The sequence below is a fragment of the Macaca nemestrina genome, chromosome X (genome assembly GCF_043159975.1).
Source record: "Macaca nemestrina isolate mMacNem1 chromosome X, mMacNem.hap1, whole genome shotgun sequence".
Taxonomy (NCBI): domain Eukaryota; kingdom Metazoa; phylum Chordata; class Mammalia; order Primates; family Cercopithecidae; genus Macaca; species Macaca nemestrina.
The window spans coordinates 146,228,303-146,247,919 of record NC_092145.1 but is presented as its reverse complement, the minus strand read 5'-3'; the positions used below and the strand labels follow the sequence as shown (position 1 = coordinate 146,247,919).

General features: G+C 36.6%; 1 protein-coding gene across 3 annotated transcripts in view; it reads left to right on the top strand.

The window, feature by feature from the left end:
- LOC105478147 (glycine receptor alpha 2) overlaps nt 1-19,617 on the top strand; it is a 231,476-nt gene that overhangs the window by 31,855 nt on the left and 180,004 nt on the right. The window lies entirely within an intron of this gene.

The following is a 19,617-nucleotide window of genomic DNA, read 5'->3' as shown; positions in this document are numbered from 1 at the left end:
TTTTGTATTTTTTTAGTACAGACGGGGTTTTGCCATGTTGGCCAGGTTGGTCTCAAACTCCTGACCTCAGGTGATCCACCCACCTTGGCCTCCCAAAGTGCTGGAATTACAGACATGAGCCACCGCGCCCAGCTTTTTTTTTTTTTTTTTTTTTTTTTTTTGAGACAGAGTTTCGTTCTTGTTGCCCGGGCTGGATTGCAATGGCACGATGTAGACTCACGGCAACCTCCGCCTCAATTGTGGGGCCATTTCTAATTACAATCATGACATTTAAAAAATTTCTCTATTTTTTCAGATTAAATGCCTTAAATTCTCCCTTATAAAGGGAGTGCCATGAAGAAAAGTCATTCCCTCTCCCTTATGATCCTCCCATCCTCCAAGGCTCTCTCTTTCATGGGCATCAAAGCACCATGCAACACAGGAAGCCATAATAAGAAACAGGGCTTACTCATGTTCAGATATCAAGGCTCTGACCCTTAACTCTACATCTTCCTGCTTCCTCTGTGTGCTTTATTTTCCCCCTTTGTCTATTGAGCTAATGGAAAGAATCTTTATGCTAGACAAAATCCTTTTATTCTAAAGGAAATTTAATTTCTGTATATATCAGGCACGTACATTTAATATTCCATTCCTATCCAAGGCCACACATTAAAGCAATTGTGGTACTTGAAGACACATTAAATTATTTATGAGAAATTGCAAAGTGAAAATACCATTTTTTTCTATTTGTGACAAGAGAGAAAAATAATATTATTTTCATCTTGGAACTCAAAGATTTCCCTCTGTTCTCAAGTAGTCTTTTACCTTAAAAGGATGCTGGGAAATAATTAAGGAGAACTAACAAATAGTGACTAATTGTCTTGGTGTTACACGGGATACCCTATTCTTTCCCAATGTTTATTTTTAAATAGAATCCATCATAATGCTTTTCAAAAAATAATATTTGGCCAGGTGTGGTGGTTCATGCCTGTAATCCCAGCACTTTAGGAGGCTGAGGTGGGAGGACTGCTTGAGTCCAGGAGTTCAAGACCAGCCTGAGCAACACGGTGAGACCCCCATCTCTACAAACAATACAAATTTTTAAAAATTAGCTGGGCATGGTGGTGCACACCTGTGGTCCTAGCTACTCGGGAGCCTGAGGCAAAAGAGCAAGGCTGCAGCGAGCTGTGATTGTGCCACTGCACTCTAGCCTGGGCAACAGAGAGAGATCCTATCTCAAAAATAATGATAATAATAATAATAATAACAACATTTATTGTTAACTTAGAAAGCTATGGTACATACAAATATATATATATATATATACACATACACACACACATATACATTAACAAGTGTTTTAAAATATAGTCATGAATAATAGAAAACATTTTTGTTATCTAGGTTTTGAATATGCAAAATACTGAAGTCTCATGTATTTTTATGAGCAATGTAAGTCATTATAATAACCGAGTCATATATTTTTGTATTTGTTGTCCGTATTATCTGGCTTAGCCATTTCACTTCCATATTATCTCCTAACGCTTGTGATAAATAGTGTTCTGATTCAGGCTTGATGGTTTTTCACTTGAGCCCACTCCAGTGCATCTGGCTCTGAGGCCATCACTTCCCATCCAGTCTTTCTGCTATGACTTTGTTCATGCTACAGAGCACAATATCATACTCATTGTAGATAGTCCTACAGGCAGTCCCTATGCTCTTCCATGTCCATGGCTAGTCCTCACTTTCAAGCTATGGAAAGACCATGGAATTTATAATAATTCCTGTTGTTCTCTAGCCTCCTAGTCTGATTAGGAGCTGGGCCAGGCAAAGTTGGCTTACAGACCAAATCTGGTCTACCACCTGTTTTGTAAATAAACTTTTACTGGAACGCAGCCACACTCATTTATTTACATATTGTCTATAGCTATTTTCACTGCAAAAGCAGAATTGAGTAGTTATGACAGAGGCCTTGTGGCCCACAAAGGTTAAACTATTCAGTATCTGGTTCCTTAAAAAAATGATGTTGACTAGGGCACTGAGTTTTTAAGACAGCTCAGCCAGGAATTAATACATTGGTCAAATCCAGTTACAAATAGAGCTTTTCACTCACATCCATAAGTTATGTCTGCAGACTAGAGAATCATAAATTTAGTCTTAAACAGATAACCGGGAAAAGTTAAGCTGACTTTACTGATTTTCCTCTTCTATTGCCTCTCTATCCTAGATACCTACTCTGCAGCCCCAAATAGAACATTTCTTCCTTGGCAGGAGCACAGAGTTTCATAATAGCCCTTTGATTGCCTTTAGTCCTTTTAATAGTTCTGTTGTTATCATCTAACATATATATTGTTCAATAAGAATGTTTTAATTGAATTAATAAATGAAAAACGTGGATCAGCATTTTGAAAGCTACGTTTTGCAGAATGCTTGCTATCTTTGAAATGTGTTCCATGAAAAGGATGGTCTATCTAAAAAACAAAAAAATCTATGGTCAAATAAGTTTGAGAAATCATGACACACGCAGTTATTTTTCAGGAGCACCATAGTTCACATAGGTGTATTAAAGTTTTGGAGAAGGGGAGGGTGACTTCAACAAAATGGCACAGTAGGCAGCTCAAGCTCTCAAAAAAGAGTAGAAACTGTCAGAACCAATTTTGTCAGAATTCTGGAAAACAGTCAAAAGTTTACAGCAACCAAATGTCCACAAAATCCAGAAAAAGATAACTTCAAAATGGTAGGAAAGTTTCATGGTATTTCTACTTGCCCTTGTCCTATCCCTTCCCTGGTATGGCAGTAGTTTTGGTTTAAAATTGGTAGTAGCCTACACTCCTAGTATGGGGCCCTGGTCCCTTGATCTGGAAGGAGTAGACCAAACCTTATTCACAAATTATTTTATGTGTCTGTTTTAACCTTTCTATAGGCTGCCAAAAGGACAAATGCAAGGAGTTTATATTTGTTTTCTAGGGCTACCATAACAAAATACCACAGACTGAATGGTTTAAACAACAGAAATGTACTTTCTCACAGTTCTGAAGGCCAGAAGTCCAAAATCCAGATGTTGACAGGTTTGCTTTCTTTTGAGGTTCTTCTCCCTGGCTTGTAGATGTCTGCCTTTTCACCGTGTTTTCACATGGTCTTTCCTTTGTGTAAACACATCCCTGGTGTCTCTTTTTTTCTCTTCTCATAAGGACACCAGTCATATCAGATTAAGGCCAACCCTCACTTAAACTTAACTAACCCTTTATAGACCTTATCTCCAAATATGGTTACATTTTTGAGGTACTGAGGGTTAAGGCATATGAATGTGGTGGGGGACACAATTCAGCCTATGACAATGCTCATCTCTGTTTTTACCTAACTCAGGATGGAAAGGCAGTGAGTATTAAAAAAATACTGCAAGTCAAACTAAAAATCTTAAAGGGTAAAATATTATAATTGAAATATACAATAGACCATCTAAGAGCTTGGGAGTAAAACCTAGAGATTTTCTTAGGGAAATTAGGACATTCAAAATTGGCCATGTATATGGCAAATTTAGAAAGCCACTGCATTTTCAGGGAAATATGTATGCTCAGAAAAGACCCGAGCAAACCCTTACCTTTCACCTTGGGCTGATCCCTAGATTCAGTTCAAGCCCAGCTAATTGTTGAAGAGCTCTGGCATAGAGCCAATCTGCAAAGACTGGGAGAGGTATGTTTTGTTTGCTTGCTTGGTTGGTTGGTTGGCTGCTTGGTATTTTAGCTCCTGATATTCAAGAAAATCTCTCATAAAATTCTAGCTGAACACAGGCTGAGAAACAAAGACTATAGTGACCACACATGAGAAGGAATATTATAGTCTTTGCAGAAATAGTTTTGGAAAGTCACTAAGCAAATGGCCTACTATACCCTTCAACAATCAAAACATTCAGCAAACTCTAGAGAGGGTAGATAATTTTCAGTTACCACATTATGATAAATATACAGTTTTCAACAAAAATCACAATGAATAAAAAACAACAAGAAAGTATTGGCTAATTCAAAGGAACAAAATAAATTGATAGAAATTATCCCTGAGGAAGTTCAGACACTAGGCTTACTAAACAAGGACTTTAAAACAACTGTCTTAAATATGCTCAAAGATCTAAAGGAAAACAAAGACAAAGAATGAAAGGAAATCAGGAATATTACATAGGAATAACAATATCAATAAAGAAATTATAAAAGTATAAAAAAGAACAAAATGAAAATTTTATTGTTTATTTATTTTTAATGTTTGTAGACTTAGAGAGTACAAGTGCAGTTTTGTTACACGGACATATTGCCTAGCAGTGAAGTCTGGGCTTTTAGTGTACCTATCACCAGAATACTGTACATTGCACCCAATACGTAAGTTTTCATTCCTTATCCTTCTCTTGTCCTCCCTTTTGGAGTCTCCAATACCTATTATTCCTGTCTGTATGTTAATGTGTATACATTGTTTAGCTCCTACTTATAAGTGAGAACATGCAGCGAAATTAAAATTTTAGAACTGACAAATACAATACCTAAAATAAAAATCTACTGAGTGGGTTTAAAAGTAGATTGCACTGTCTACAATAGCTAAGATTTGGAAGCAACCTAAGTGTCCATCAACAGATGAATGGATAAAGAAAATGTAGTACCTATATACAATGGAGTACTATTCAGTCATAAAAAAGAATGAGATTCTGACATTTGCCACAACATGAATGGAACTGGAGTTTATTATGTTAACTGAAATAAGCCAGGCACAGAAAGACAAACATCGCATGTTCTCATTTATTCGTGGGAACTAAAGATCAATTGAACTCATGGACACAGAGAAAAGAGGATGGACATCGAGAGAGTAGACGATGGACTGAGGGGGAAATGGGGTGGTTAATAAGTACAAAACATAGTGAGAAAGAATGAATAAGACCTACTATTTGATAGCACAACAGGGTGACAATAGTCAATAATAACTTAATTGTACATTTTAAAATAAAGAGTGTAATGAGGGGATGAATACTCCATTCTCCATGGTGATTATTTCACATTGCATACCAGTATTAAGACATATCATGTATCCTATAAATATATATACCTACTATGTACCCAAAAAACTTAAAAATAAAAAAATAAAAAAAAAACCAACAACGACAACAAAAAACCAGTAGATTGAAGATGATAGAAGTCATAGTTAGAAATTTAAGATAGATGGATGAAAATCACCCAATCTCGGTGAGCGCACTGGGCCTAGTGCATCAGGGTACAGGGGCAACCTGGAGTATAGGTCAGAGCTGGGGAGGCATGGGGGCACGTCTGTCACTGTCCTGGGGACCATCTCCAGCATGGAGCCTCACAGCGTGGAGACCTATGATCCTGACACCTGCAGATGCTGAGCTGACCAGAATTGGAAGCCAGTTTAAACCTGGGGGAGATCAACATACTTTTGGATTAAAGGGAGTCTTCAGGCTTCAGCATCCTGTAAGACTTTACTTTCCCTTTTTGAGTCAAGAATATTTGCAGTGTTCTGGTGAAAAAGTGCTGGTCAGTTTTCCAGTGCAAGCCATGATTTATTTCTATAACGATGAGTCTGATTCAGATGATGAAGAGCAAGAGGAAGAAACCAGCCCTTCCATTTTCTGTCCCAGGAGGTGAAAGGTCTGGAGGAAAATGGCCTGGGGGAAAGGGCAGAGACAGGATCATAAACCGAGGATGGCAACCTGAAAGAAGGGGTGGCCTCTGTGTGGAGGACCAACTCGCCTGTGGTGACTCCTCAAGGGGCAGGGAGTGCTCCTCATTCACACGAATAGGGCTCTCTCCCATGCCAGCTCCACAGGGGCTGTCTCCTCCTGAGCCCTGCTCCAGGTCCTGCCCCCCATGCTTTTTTGAGGACAGCCAAGCCGGGAGACGGTGCATCCTCTACTGAGTTTATAGAGGCTGGGGGCTGCTTTGACTGCCTCTGGTCAGTGCTCTAACTCATGGCTGGAACTTAGCTCTTACTTTTCTTTCTCTTGGTGATTCTTTTTTAGTGCACTTATACATACCTTTGAGAAAAGATTTTAGGACAAAGAGAAGGTTTGTGTCAACATGAGTTCTTTTTTTTTTTTTTTTTTTTTTACTTTTTTTAAAAAATTTATTTATTACTATTATACTTTAAGTTGTAGGGTACATGTGCATAACGTGCAGGTTTGTTACATATGTATACTTGTGCCATGTTGGTGTGCTGCACCCATCAACTCATCATTTACATCAGGTATAACTCCCAATGCAATCCCTACCCCCTCCCCCCTCCCCATGATAGGCCCCTGTGTGTGATGTTCCCCTTCCTGAGTCCAAGTGATCTTATTGTTCAGTTCTCACCTATGAGTGAGAACATGCGGTGTTTGGTTTTCTGTTCTTGTGATAGTTTGCTAAGAATGATGGTTTCCAGCTGCATCCATGTCCCTACAAAGGACGCAAACTCATCCTTTTTGATGGCTGCATAGTATTCCATGGTGTATATGTGCCACATTTTCTTAATCCAGTCTGTCACTGATGGACATTTGGGTTGATTCCAAGTCTTTGCTATTGTGAATAGTGCTGCAATAAACATACGTGTGCATGTGTCTTTATAGCAGCATAATTTATAATCCTTTGGGTATATCCCCAGTAATGGGATGGCTGGGTCATATGGTACATCTAGTTCTAGATCCTTGAGGAATCGCCATACTGTTTTCCATAATGGTTGAACTAGTTTACAATCCCACCAACAGTGTAAAAGTGTTCCTATTTCTCCACATCCTCTCCAGCACCTGTTGTTTCCTGACTTTTTAATGATCGCCATTCTAACTGGTGTGAGATGGTATCTCATTGTGGTTTTGATTTGCATTTCTCTGATGGCCAGTGATGATGAGCATTTTTTCATGTGTCTGTTGGCTGTATGAATGTCTTCTTTTGAGAAATGTCTGTTCATATCCTTTGCCCACTTTTTGATGGGGTTGTTTGTTTTTTTCTTGTAAATTTGTTTGAGTTCTTTGTAGGTTCTGGATATTAGCCCTTTGTCAGATGAGTAGATTGCAAAAATTTTCTCCCATTCTGTAGGTTGCCTGTTCACTCTGATGGTAGTTTCTTTTGCTGTGCAGAAGCTCTTTAATTTAATGAGATCCCATTTGTCAATTTTGGCTTTTGCTGCCGTTGCTTTTGGTGTTTTAGACATGAAGTCTTTGCCCATGCCTATGTCCTGAATGGTACTACCTAGGTTTTCCTCTAGGATTTTTATGGTATTAGGTCTAACATTTAAGTCTAATCCATCTTGAATTAATTTTCGTATAAGGAGTAAGGAAAGGATCCACCACCGACCCCACAGAAATACAAACTACCATCAGAGAATACTATAAACACCTCTACGCAAATAAACTGGAAAATCTAGAAGAAATGGATAATTTCCTGGACACTTACACTCTTCCAAGACTAAACCAGGAAGAAGTTGAATCCCTGAATAGACCAATAGCAGGCTCTGAAATTGAGGCAATAATTAATAGCCTACCAACCAAAAAAAGTCCAGGACCAGATGGATTCACAGCTGAATTCTACCAGAGGTACAAGGAGGAGTTGGTACCATTCCTTCTGAAACTATTCCAATCAATAGAAAAAGAGGGAATCCTCCCTAACTCATTTTATGAGGCCAACATCATCCTGATACCAAAGCCTGGCAGAGACACAACAAAAAAAGAGAATTTTAGACCAATATCCCTGATGAACATCGATGCAAAAATCCTCAATAAAATACTGGCAAACCGGATTCAGCAACACATCAAAAAGCTTATCCACCATGATCAAGTGGGCTTCATCCCTGGGATGCAAGGCTGGTTCAACATTCGCAAATCAATAAACATAATCCAGCATATAAACAGAACCAAAGACAAGAACCACATGATTATCTCAATAGATGCAGAAAAGGCTTTTGACAAAATTCAACAGCCCTTCATGCTAAAAACGCTCAATAAATTCGGTATTGATGGAACGTACCTCAAAATCATAAGAGCTATTTATGACAAACCCACAGCCAATATCATACTGAATGGGCAAAAACTGGAAAAATTCCCTTTGAAAACTGGCACAAGACAGGGATGCCCTCTCTCACCACTCCTATTCAACATAGTGTTGGAAGTTCTGGCTAGGGCAATCAGGCAAGAGAAAGAAATCAAGGGTATTCAGTTAGGAAAAGAAGAAGTCAAACTGTCCCTGTTTGCAGATGACATGATTGTATATTTAGAAAACCCCATTGTCTCAGCCCAAAATCTCCTTAAGCTGATAAGCAACTTCAGCAAAGTCTCAGGATACAAAATTAATGTGCAAAAATCACAAGCATTCTTATACACCAGTAACAGACAAACAGAGAGCCAAATCAGGAATGAACTTCCATTCACAATTGCTTCAAAGAGAATCAAATACCTAGGAATCCAACTTACAAGGGATGTAAAGGACCTCTTCAAGGAGAACTACAAACCACTGCTCAGTGAAATAAAAGAGGACACAAACAAATGGAAGAACATACCATGCTCATGGATAGGAAGAATCAATATCGTGAAAATGGCCAGACTGCCCAAGGTAATTTATAGATTCAATGCCATCCCCATCAAGCTACCAATGAGTTTCTTCACAGAATTGGAAAAAACTGCTTTAAAGTTCATATGGAACCAAAAAAGAGCCCGCATCTCCAAGACAATCCTAAGTCAAAAGAACAAAGCTGGAGGCATCACGCTACCTGACTTCAAACTATACTACAAGGCTACAGTAACCAAAACAGCATGGTACTGCTACCAAAACAGAGATATAGACCAATGGAACAGAACAGAGTCCTCAGAAATAATACCACACATCTACAGCCATCTGATCTTTTTTTTTACTTTCAAATGACAAAATGAAAATTTATATATATATATATATATATATATATATATTTTAAACATGAGTTCTTATCAGGCGGAACCATCTTTCAAAGTTCATTCAGCACAGTCACTCTGCTGATCAGATTACAAATTATTCTATATAGATTAGTAACCCTCCTCCACCTCTCAACCTGAGACTCAATTTTTAGCTATTTCTGCTTTTGTAAAAACAATTTAGATATTAAATTTTAATTTAAAATAAATAGAAATTCTGTATCTGAAAGGTAAAACAGAAATAGAAAATTCACTAGGGTAGTTTAACAGTAGGTTTGAGCAGGTAGAAGAAAGAATCAGTTAATGAAGATAGGAAAATTGAAATTATCAAGTCTGAGGAGCAGAAAGAAAAAAGAATAAATAAAAGTAAACAGAGCCTAAGATACCAATGGGAACCAATCAAAGAGACCGATATACACATTCTGGAAGTTCCAGAAGAATAAAGAAAGAGTGGAAAGAATATATGAATAAAAAATTTGAGAAATAATGGTTCCCACATTTTATGAAATATATAAATCTATAAATCCAAGAAGCAAAATAAATTCCAAGTGTGGTAAACACAAAGAGATCCACAATGATACATATTATAATCAAACTGTTGAAAGCCAAAAGCAATGAGGACACTGTAATAGCAAGAGAAAAGCAACTCATGACATACATGGGATCCCTAGTAAGACTATCAACTGGTTTCTCAGTGGAAACTTTAAGGGCCAGAAGACAATGGGATGATATATTTAAAGTGCTGAAAGAGAAAAAAAAAAAACTGTAACTGAAAGTTTATATCCAGCAAAACTGTCCTTAACAAATGAGGAAGAAATTAAGACATTACTAGACCGGCAAAAGCTGAGGGAGTTCATTACCACCAGACTTGGCCTACGAGAAATGATAAAGGGAGTCCTTCAAGCTGAAATGAAAGGATGCTAAACAGTAAGTAAAAGTCTTATGAATAAATAAAGATCTCCCATAAAGGTAAATGTATGGGAAAATGTAAAAACACTATTATTGTATTTGGAGTTTATAACTGCACTTTTATCTCCTACAGGATTTGGAAAGACAAATGCATAAAAAATTATTAGTTGATTTTATTGTGCATGCAATAAAAAGATATAATCTGCAACAACAAAAACATAAAGGAGAGAGAATGGTGTTGTGTAAGAGTGGAGCTATTGTATGTTATTGAAGTTAAGTTGGTATCATTTCTGACTAGGTTGTTATAAATTTAGGTTGTTAAATGTAATTCCCATGGTAATCACAAAGAAAATATGTGAAAAGTTAACAAAAAAGGAAATGAAAAGAAAACCCAAATGGTTCACTACAAAAAAATCAACTAAACATAAAAGAGGTCATAACAGAGGAAATGTAGGACATAAAAAGCTGTAAGATATTCAGAAAACAAATAAAATGATGGAAGTCCTTCCTTATCAGTAATTACTTCAAATGTAAATGGATTAAACACCCTAATCAAAAGACAAGTATTGGCAGAATGGCTAAAACAGACCATGATTCAACTATATGCCATCTACAAGAGACTCACTTTAGTTTCAGAGTCACAAGTAGGCTAAGAGCAAAAGAATTGAAAAAGATATTACATAAAATAGTAACCAAAAGAAAGTTGAGGTGGTATACTAATGTCAGACAAAATAGATTTTAAGTCAAAAATTGTTAAAAGAGACAAAGAATGACATTATATATGAGAGAGATCTCTAAAGATGTTCTATTTATTATTAAAAATAGTTGGAAGTCTCCAACTATTGTAGAAATGTTTATTTCTCTCATCACTTTTGTCAATATCTGCTTTATATATTTTGGAGCTCTGTTGTTTGGTGCATACGTGTTTAGAATTATTATATCTTCTTAATGAGTTGACCATTTTATCATTATATAATATCATTGTTTTCAGGACACTAAACAAGCCTCAGTAAGTTTTAAAGTATTGAAATAAAATGTATCTTTTTCCACTATAGTGGAATGAAGCTAAAATCAATAACAGAAGAAAAACTGGAAAATTCATAAATATTTGGAAATAATACTGTCTTAAACAATAAATCAAAGAAGAAATCACAAGGGACATAAGAGATGAATGAAAACAAAAACACAACATACCAAAAACTTATGGGATAGAGTGAAGGCAGTGCTTAGAGGAAAATTAGGAAAATTTATAATATAAATGCCTACACTTAAAAAGAAGAACAATCTCAAATCAACAACATAACTTTATGCCTTGAAGAACTAGAATAAGAAGAGCAAACTAAACCCAAAGTTATCAGAGAAAGCAAATAATAAAGATTAGAATGGAGAAAAATAGAAAATAGAAAAAGAGTTGCAGAATAAACAAAACCAAAAGTTTATTCTTTCAAATATCAGCCAAATTGATAAACATTTATCTAGACTGACAAAAAAAGAGAAGACTCAACCAAAATCAGAAATGAAAATGGAGTCATTACTATTGACCTTATAGAAATAAAAAGAACTTTAAGAGAAGATTATGAATAAATTAGATAACCTAGATGAAATGAACAAATAAGTAGAAACACACAATTTACCTACACTGATTGAAGATGAAATTAAAAATCTCAACAAACATATAACAAGCAAAGGGATTAAATCAGCAATCAGAAACCTCACAACAAAGAAAAGTTCAAGACCAGATGGCTTCACTGGTGAATTCTAGCACACATTTTAAAGAAAAATTAACATGAATCTTCAAACTCTTCCAAGAAGTGGTCAAGGAGGAAACGCTTGTTAACTTATTCTATGAGTCCAGCATTACTCTAATACCAAAGCCAGATAAAATCACCGCAAGAAAAGAAAATCACAGACCAATATCCCTTTGTAGTGAGTGCTTGTGATTGTATGTTGTCTTGACATACATTTTACATGTAAGTTTAACTCTCTCATGCCAGAAAGAGGGCTCAGTCACCCTTGACATATTCTCATATTCTCCCCACCTGAATGCTAGCCAGAGGTGAAACTTAGAGGCATCTCTCCTGCCTAGCAGGGAGGACTCCCTGCTTTCCTGCTACATCCTTTAAAGAGACCATTCAGACATTTGCCTGCGAACTTAAAGTGATCACCTCTCGGTTACAAAATGACCATTTGAAACTAGTTCCTGCTCACTTTTAAACCACGAATTAAAGCCCTCCTGTGGGAAGCCTGTTTAGATAACACCCTAGACTGAATAAAAGCATTGGCCCATGGGTCCCTTCTCTCTCTTTGCCTGTGCACCCTGACCTCTACATGTGTGCAGTCTCTGGGCATGCTATGTACCCTCCAGGGTACATAAGTAGTAAAAATTAAACTTTCACGTTGCGGTTGTGTCATTAAAGCTGTTCTGGCAATCTGACCCCGACAGTGGGGCAGCCCCAAAGTGCACAGATGTAGATTGCCTCTGCTGGTGCTCTTTTGTCCAAGTCTCTTAGCTGCTGGAGGACAGTATTTAATAGCTAGATTGATAGAGTTTCATTCACAACACCCTTATGAAGGTGTATTTAAAAATCCTTGACAAAATATTAGCAAACCATATCCAACAGCACAGTAAAAGGATTATACACCATGACCAATTGAGATTTATTCCAGAAATACAAAGGTGGTTCAATATAAGAAAACAAATTAAAGTAATATACCACATTAATAGAATGAAGGAGAAAAATACACAATCACCTCAATTTATGCAGAAAAGGTATTTGGCAAAATTCCAACATCCTTTAATGATTTCAAAAACACTTAGAAAACTAGAAATAGAAGAAAACTTCAACATGATAAAGGGAATTTATTAAAACTCACAATTAACAACATGATCCAACTATAGGCCATCTACAGGAGGCATACTTAAGAGTGAAAGATTGAAAGTTTTTCCCTCTAAGATCAGAAATAAGACAATACCTGTCCTCACCACTGCTATTTGGCATTGTATTGGAAGTTTTGTCCAGAGCAATTAGACAAGAAAAATAAATGAAAGGCATCCAAACTTGAAAGGAGGAAGTATATCTTTACTCACAAATGACACAGTCCTACGTATAGAAAACCCCAAAGAATCCAAAAGAAAATTGCTAGAGCCAATCAATTCAGCAAAATTGTAGCATACAAAATGAACACACAAAAATCAGTTGTTTCTGTATACCTGCAATAAACAATTTGACAAGAAAGTTAGAAAAAAAGCACTTCCATTTATAACAGTATGTAAAAGAATAAAATACCTAAAAATAAGTTAACCAAAGAGGTGAAAGTTTTGTACACTGAAAACTATAAAACATTGCTGAAAAACTCAAGACCTAAATAAATGGAAAGACACCCCTTATTAAGTCATGAGTAGGAAGACAATATTTTTAAAGTGTCAATACTACCCAAAGTTATCTACAGATTCAATGCAATCCCTATCAAAATTCCAAGAGCCTTTTTTGGCAGAAGTGGAAAACTCAATCCTCAACTTCATATTAAATTGCAAGGGGCCTTGAATAGTCAAAATGACCTTGAAAAAGAAGAACAAAGTGGAAGGACTCACAATTCCTAACTTCACAGCTTAATACAAAACCACATTATCAAAACAGTGTCATACTGGCATAAGGATAAATATATTGACCAATAGAATAAAATCGATAGTTCAGAAATAAACCCATACACCTATAGCCAATTGATTTTGACAGGGTTGGCAAGTCCATTTAATGAGGAAAGATGAGTCTCCTCAAGAAATAGTGCTGGGATTTGGCTGGGCATGGTGGCTCACGCCTGTAATCCCAGCACTTTGGGAGGCCAAGTCTGGCAGATTACCTGAGGTCAGGAGTTCAAGACCAACCTGGCCAACATGGTGAACCCCTGTCTCTACTAAAAATACAAAAATTAGCTGGGCGTGGTGGCCCATGCCTGTAATCCCAGCTATTCTGGGGGCTTAGGGAAGAGAATTGCTTGAGCCTGGGAGGCAGAGATTGCAGTGAGCCAAGATCATGCCACTGCACTCCAGCCTGGCCAATAGAGCAAGACTGTGTCTCCAAAAAAAAAAAAAAAAAAGAGTGCTGGGACAACTGAATTTCCACATGCAAAACAATGAAGTTGAACCTCTCTTATACCATATACAAAAATTATCTCAAAATGAATCAATTACCTAAATGTAAGAGTTAAAACCAGGCTGGGCGCGGTGGCTCAAGCCTGTAATCCCAGCACTTTGGGAGGCCGAGACGGGTGGATCACGAGGTCAGGAGATCGAGACCATCCTGGCTAACAAGGTGAAACCCCGTCTCTACTAAAAAATACAAAAAACTAGCCGGGCGGGGTGGCGGGCGCCTGTAGTCCCAGCTACTCGGGAGGCTGAGGCAGGAGAATGGCGTGAACCCGGGAGGCGGAGCTTGCAGTGAGCTGAGATCCGGCCACTGCACTCCAGCCTGGGCGACAGAGCGAGACTCCGTCTCAAAAAAAAAAAAAAAAAAGTTAAAACCAAAAAGCTATTTTTTAAAATATAGGGTTAAATCTTCATTACCTTGGATTTGGCAATTGATCCTTGGATATGATACAAAAGTATGAGAAACGAAAGAAAAAATAGATAAATTAAACTTTACCAAAACTAAAGGCCAAGTGTGGTGGCTCATGCCTATAATCCCAGCACTTTGGGAGGCCGCAGATCCCTTGAGGTCAGGAGTTTGAGACCAGCCTGACCAACATGGTAAAACCCCGTCCCTACTAAAAATACAAAAAATAGCTGGGCATGGTGGCGGGTGCCTGTAATACCAGCTATTTGGGAGGCTGAGGCAGGAGAATCATTTGAACCTGGGAGGCAGAGGTTGCAGTGAGCTGAGACCATGCCACTGCACTCCAGCCTGGGTGAAGGAGTAAGATTCCATCTCAAACAAACAAACAAACAAAAAACCCTAAAAACTTATATGCATAAGGACATTATGAAGAAAGTGAAAAAACAGTAAAGAAAATATTTGTAAATCACGTCTGAGGAGGGTTTAATATCCAGAATATGTAAAGAACTACAATCCAATAAAATGACAAAATACCCAATTCAAAAATGGGTAAAAGGCTTAAATCGATATTTATCCAAAAAATATATAAATAGCCAATAAGTACATGAAGAGATGCTCAATGTCATTACTCATTAGGGGAATGCAAATCAAAACCACAATGATATACCATTTCACACATCCTAAGACGGCAATAATTTTAAAAATGGAAAGTAAGTGTTGACACAGATGTGGAGAAATTGGAACTCTCATACATTGCTTGTGACAAAATGGTGCAGATGCTGTGGTAAACAGTTTGGCAGTTCTTCAAAATGCTAAACATGAAATTATCGTATGACCCAGCAATTCCACTTCTTAGTATATATCCAAAAGAATTAAAAGCAGGTACTCAAACCTACTTTTATGTAAATATTCACTGCAGCATTATTCATAATGGCCAAAAAGATGAGAACAATCTAAAGTGTTCATCAACAGATGAATAATGTTTCATATATACATACAATAGAATATTTTTTCATCATGAAAAGGAATGAAATTCTGATACATGCTACAACATGGATGAACCTTGAAAACATTATGTTGTAAAAGAAATGAGTCACAAAGGACAAATATTATATAATTCCACTTACATTAAATATCCTACATAGACAAATTCATAGGGAAAGAAAGTAGATTAGAGGTTACCAGAAGTGGCAGGGAGGGGAAAGGAAAAGTTATTTCTTAATGGTTACAGAGTTGTTATTTGGTGTGACTGAAAAGTTTTGGAAACAGACTGGTAATGGTTGCACAATATTGTGAATGCAATTAATGCTACTGAATATAGTTCAAATATATATTTATATAAAACAAATAACATATGTGTTATAATATATAATACACACACATATCTATATAAAACACCACGATTTAAAAACAATAAAATGCTTTGGGAAAATCTACATTAAAGAAACTACATAACTATTCAACAGTGCTTTCCAACCTTGTTTGACCTTAGAAGTTTTACAAATGGACTATATTTCAAAGGACATTTATGAAAGATAGAAACAAAATGCAAGTGATCATAATGTTGAAAGGGAGAAAGATGGTCTGCAGCTACAAGTCCCCCTTGTTAAAGTGCAGACTGCTTCAGCAGGTCTCAGATGGGGCCTGAGGACTTGGCATTTCCAACAAGCTCCTAGGTGATGCTGATGCTGCTGGTCCTCAGCCCACAGTTTGAGTAGCAGGGGATATAATAGTGCTATATATGAAGAATAGCACTATTCTTCATGATCCTGTTCCCTACCATAGCCAATTTGATCAACTGATCTGAAAGCAAAGATGTTAATGGACAATAACAATTTATTATGCCTCCAACATAGCATAGTTATAATTTTACATGGATTTCTAAGATAAATGCCTTATTCCGAAGAAGATACTCTGAGAAAGTGATATATAGCAACAAAGAAGATCAATATGGGATGGGGATTGTCATATTTTGTGCAGGGGGCAGGTGAGGTGGAATTATTTTTTCAAATACTTTTAAAGTATGCCAGATCTATATTTTACTTCCATTTATATTTGGATTGCATACTTGAATTATGGCCAGATCACTCTTTCTCATAAGAATAAAATAAAAAATAAAGGAAAAAATGAGAGCAAGAGAGAAAGGGAAGGGGGTCAGGAAGAAGGGAAGAAGGGAGATAGGAGACAAGGAAGGAATGAAGGATAGGAATGATAGTGCCATGAAAAACTAGATGTCTACATAATTCTTTTTACCAGTCAGATTCTCATTCAACTCATTTTTGAATATCACTTTGCTGATAAATCAATTAGATGGGGTTAACTAGTGTAAAATGTTTCCTTCTATAGTTTACAGAACACGTTCATTCACTGGTGATCACATCTAAGAACATGTCCCTATCATTCAGAACACCTGAGCAGACTATTGTGCTAAATGCAGATGAAAGGTTGTGTTGACACATACTAGGATAACTCCTAAAAGTAGTGGGGGGGGGGGGGGAGGAAACAGTTCTCTACAATTCAACCCAAAGAACTTGCAGGTCAACTTCCATATTTAGGTAGCTTATATCACTAGGATAATTGTATTGGCCTCAGGCATTTTACCCCTGTAGTTAAGAAAAATGTCCTTAAAGTTAGGCAATTTCTGCCTCGTATAAACTCTGTGACCTTGGGAAAATTAATGATCTTTATGCCTCAATTTTTCTCATCTGAGAAATGAAGGTAATGATAATTATTGAAGAATGAAATAAGGCATTCACTGGCACACAGCAAGGTTCAAATATATGTCAATTCTTAGTATATGCATGTGCTAATCCCTCATCAAAAAACATTTTTTCTTTCTAAGGTTTTATATAGAAATGAAAATGAACCTTGAAACAAAATGCCCAAAATTGAAAAAGTCAGATGTAAAGGATTAAGAAAGGCACAAACCAATGTAAAATACCATGGTTAGCAGATCAGGAGGGCAACAGGATATTATGAAATGAGGGAAGTGCAACAAAATGGTTTAAAGTTTAGGTTTTTGGAATCAGAATGATGAGACACTGAGTCTCAGCTTTTCTAATTACTGTGATGTGACTTCAAGCAATTTAACCTCTCTAACACCATGTTTCCTCATCTGTAAACATTTACTAGAGCAATAAACAGATTCTTCTTTTGTGAGGATTATACTAGATGATTTTTTAAAATGCACTTAGCACAGTGCAGCAATATATGGTAACTTAAAAATTACTTTGACTTCCAGCAACATACTCATAAAGCCACTTACCAGGAAAGATAAAAACAAATATATAATGGTATGACCCAGCTTTCTAAATGCTTCCAAGCCAGTTGGGTAGGCTAGACAAGCAGAAAGTGTACAAGACAACCAATGTTTAAATTTTCAAATTTCTGCTTTTAAATGACATTTCTCTTTTTCCTGTTTATTCTTCCCATCATTCATGTTTTTGGTCTATCTTGCATATAAGAATTCAGGAAAGTTTTCCACCTTGAACTGGAAGATCTCAAAGGAAATATTTCATTGTGGAGAGAAAGGGGAAAAGCAACCATATATAATTTCTTGTGACTTGCCTCTGCCTTGTCTCATTTATTTCTTATTAGCAGAAAAAAATGTTTGTTACAAAATGGAATTTTATAGCCAAGAAAGAGGAGAAAGTATCTATTTTGCTTTGTTTTATTTTGAGCAATCAAAAAAGAAAAAATCAAGCAGAGTAGAAGGTGACCATGGAGAAGAATTCATCATGGCAGATGCTGACATAAGAGGGGCAGGGACAAATTAAAAATACTTGGAGCATTTCAAAGATGTCTACTGAAAACTGTTTTGGTAATATGATGGTGCCTGTGATTCTGTGCCTGCAAATATTTTTTTAAAAAATCACAATTACATTTCAAAAGGTAGACTTAAGGAGGGCTATAAGGGGCCCTCTCAAATGAATGAGTTAAAGAGGCGAAAGAAGAGAAAAACACACTGATAGTCCTGGTTTGCGTCTATCAAAATTCATTAGTAATAAGTATCCAAACTATTTTAAGTATAAATCCTGTTATACAAAAGTATGCATAAGAACACACTTGTACTTTCATTAGGAAAAGAGAGTTCTGAGGGTTATAAGGTGTTTTTCAAGGGTCATAGAACTCAGTACCTATCTTTTCATATCCCCACTGCAGAAGATTACACAGATATGAGCAAACACACATATAAAAGAAATCACAATTACTGTTTCATTAAAAACAGAAAAACTAGTTATGTTTCAAAGAATAACAACACATCTCTTTTACCAAAACACCTTGCTCCTTCTTTTACCAAAAAATTTTGCCTGGGGAGTTAAATTAGCCATTGTACACCAAATTTCCTCATTTCTAGAACCCGACATGGACTTCTGAAGGAGTTTAAAAATGCAGCGTTTAAGTGCAGCCATAACTTGTATTTTCACTACCAGCCTTTGAGGGAGGCCTCAAGCCAAATTCCTCTTCTTTCAGATCCTACAGATTTGTTGGGTACTGAGCCAACTAGGGTGTTTCTTGCACTGGGCTGCTGATCCTTTGTCACATAAAGAGAGACACATTTCTACAGGAGAAGGCAGCAAATAAATAGATAGTTCATGGCAATATTAGCTCAGAAAGCATTAGGGGAAATTTCCACAAAGGCAATAAACATCTTCCCCAGCAAAATGTTAAGCAGGGAATCATTAGACAGTGATTTACTTACTGACAAAAGGTAAGAGAAAAAGAAAGCTGCAGTCAGGCTAGTCACTGGATCTCTGGAGATAAAAATGGACTCTTATTTTGTTCAAAGCACATCTAGGATGCAATAATCCTTGCTTTACACCATATTTACTAAGGTAACAATATGGACATAAATTGACATTTCTGTTTGTGTTTATGTCTTAAAATAAGTTAATTTTATTTGTTATACTTCTGTACATCATTTTTCATTGGTGGTCAGAGAATATAAAGAAGGAGTGGCGTAAATTCAGAGGTGTCAAGAAAATCAAAGTAACTTGCTGATTTAAAGAATGTCATACAAAAGGAGGTGGATGTTTCTGACTCATCCATAACTTAAAATGCAGCTCCATTTTGACCTCATGACCAGGCTATTTCATCACTATGAGGCAACCGCTGTTGATGTCTACAATGTTGATGATCCTAAGGTCAAAAATAAAAAAGCCACCACCCAAAAGGCTATTTTAATAGAAACTTATGACAGTGAATTCAGTTCAGTAGTTTTCAGCTTATATTTTCCAAATCCAAAACGCTTCAGGGTAAGTTGCCATT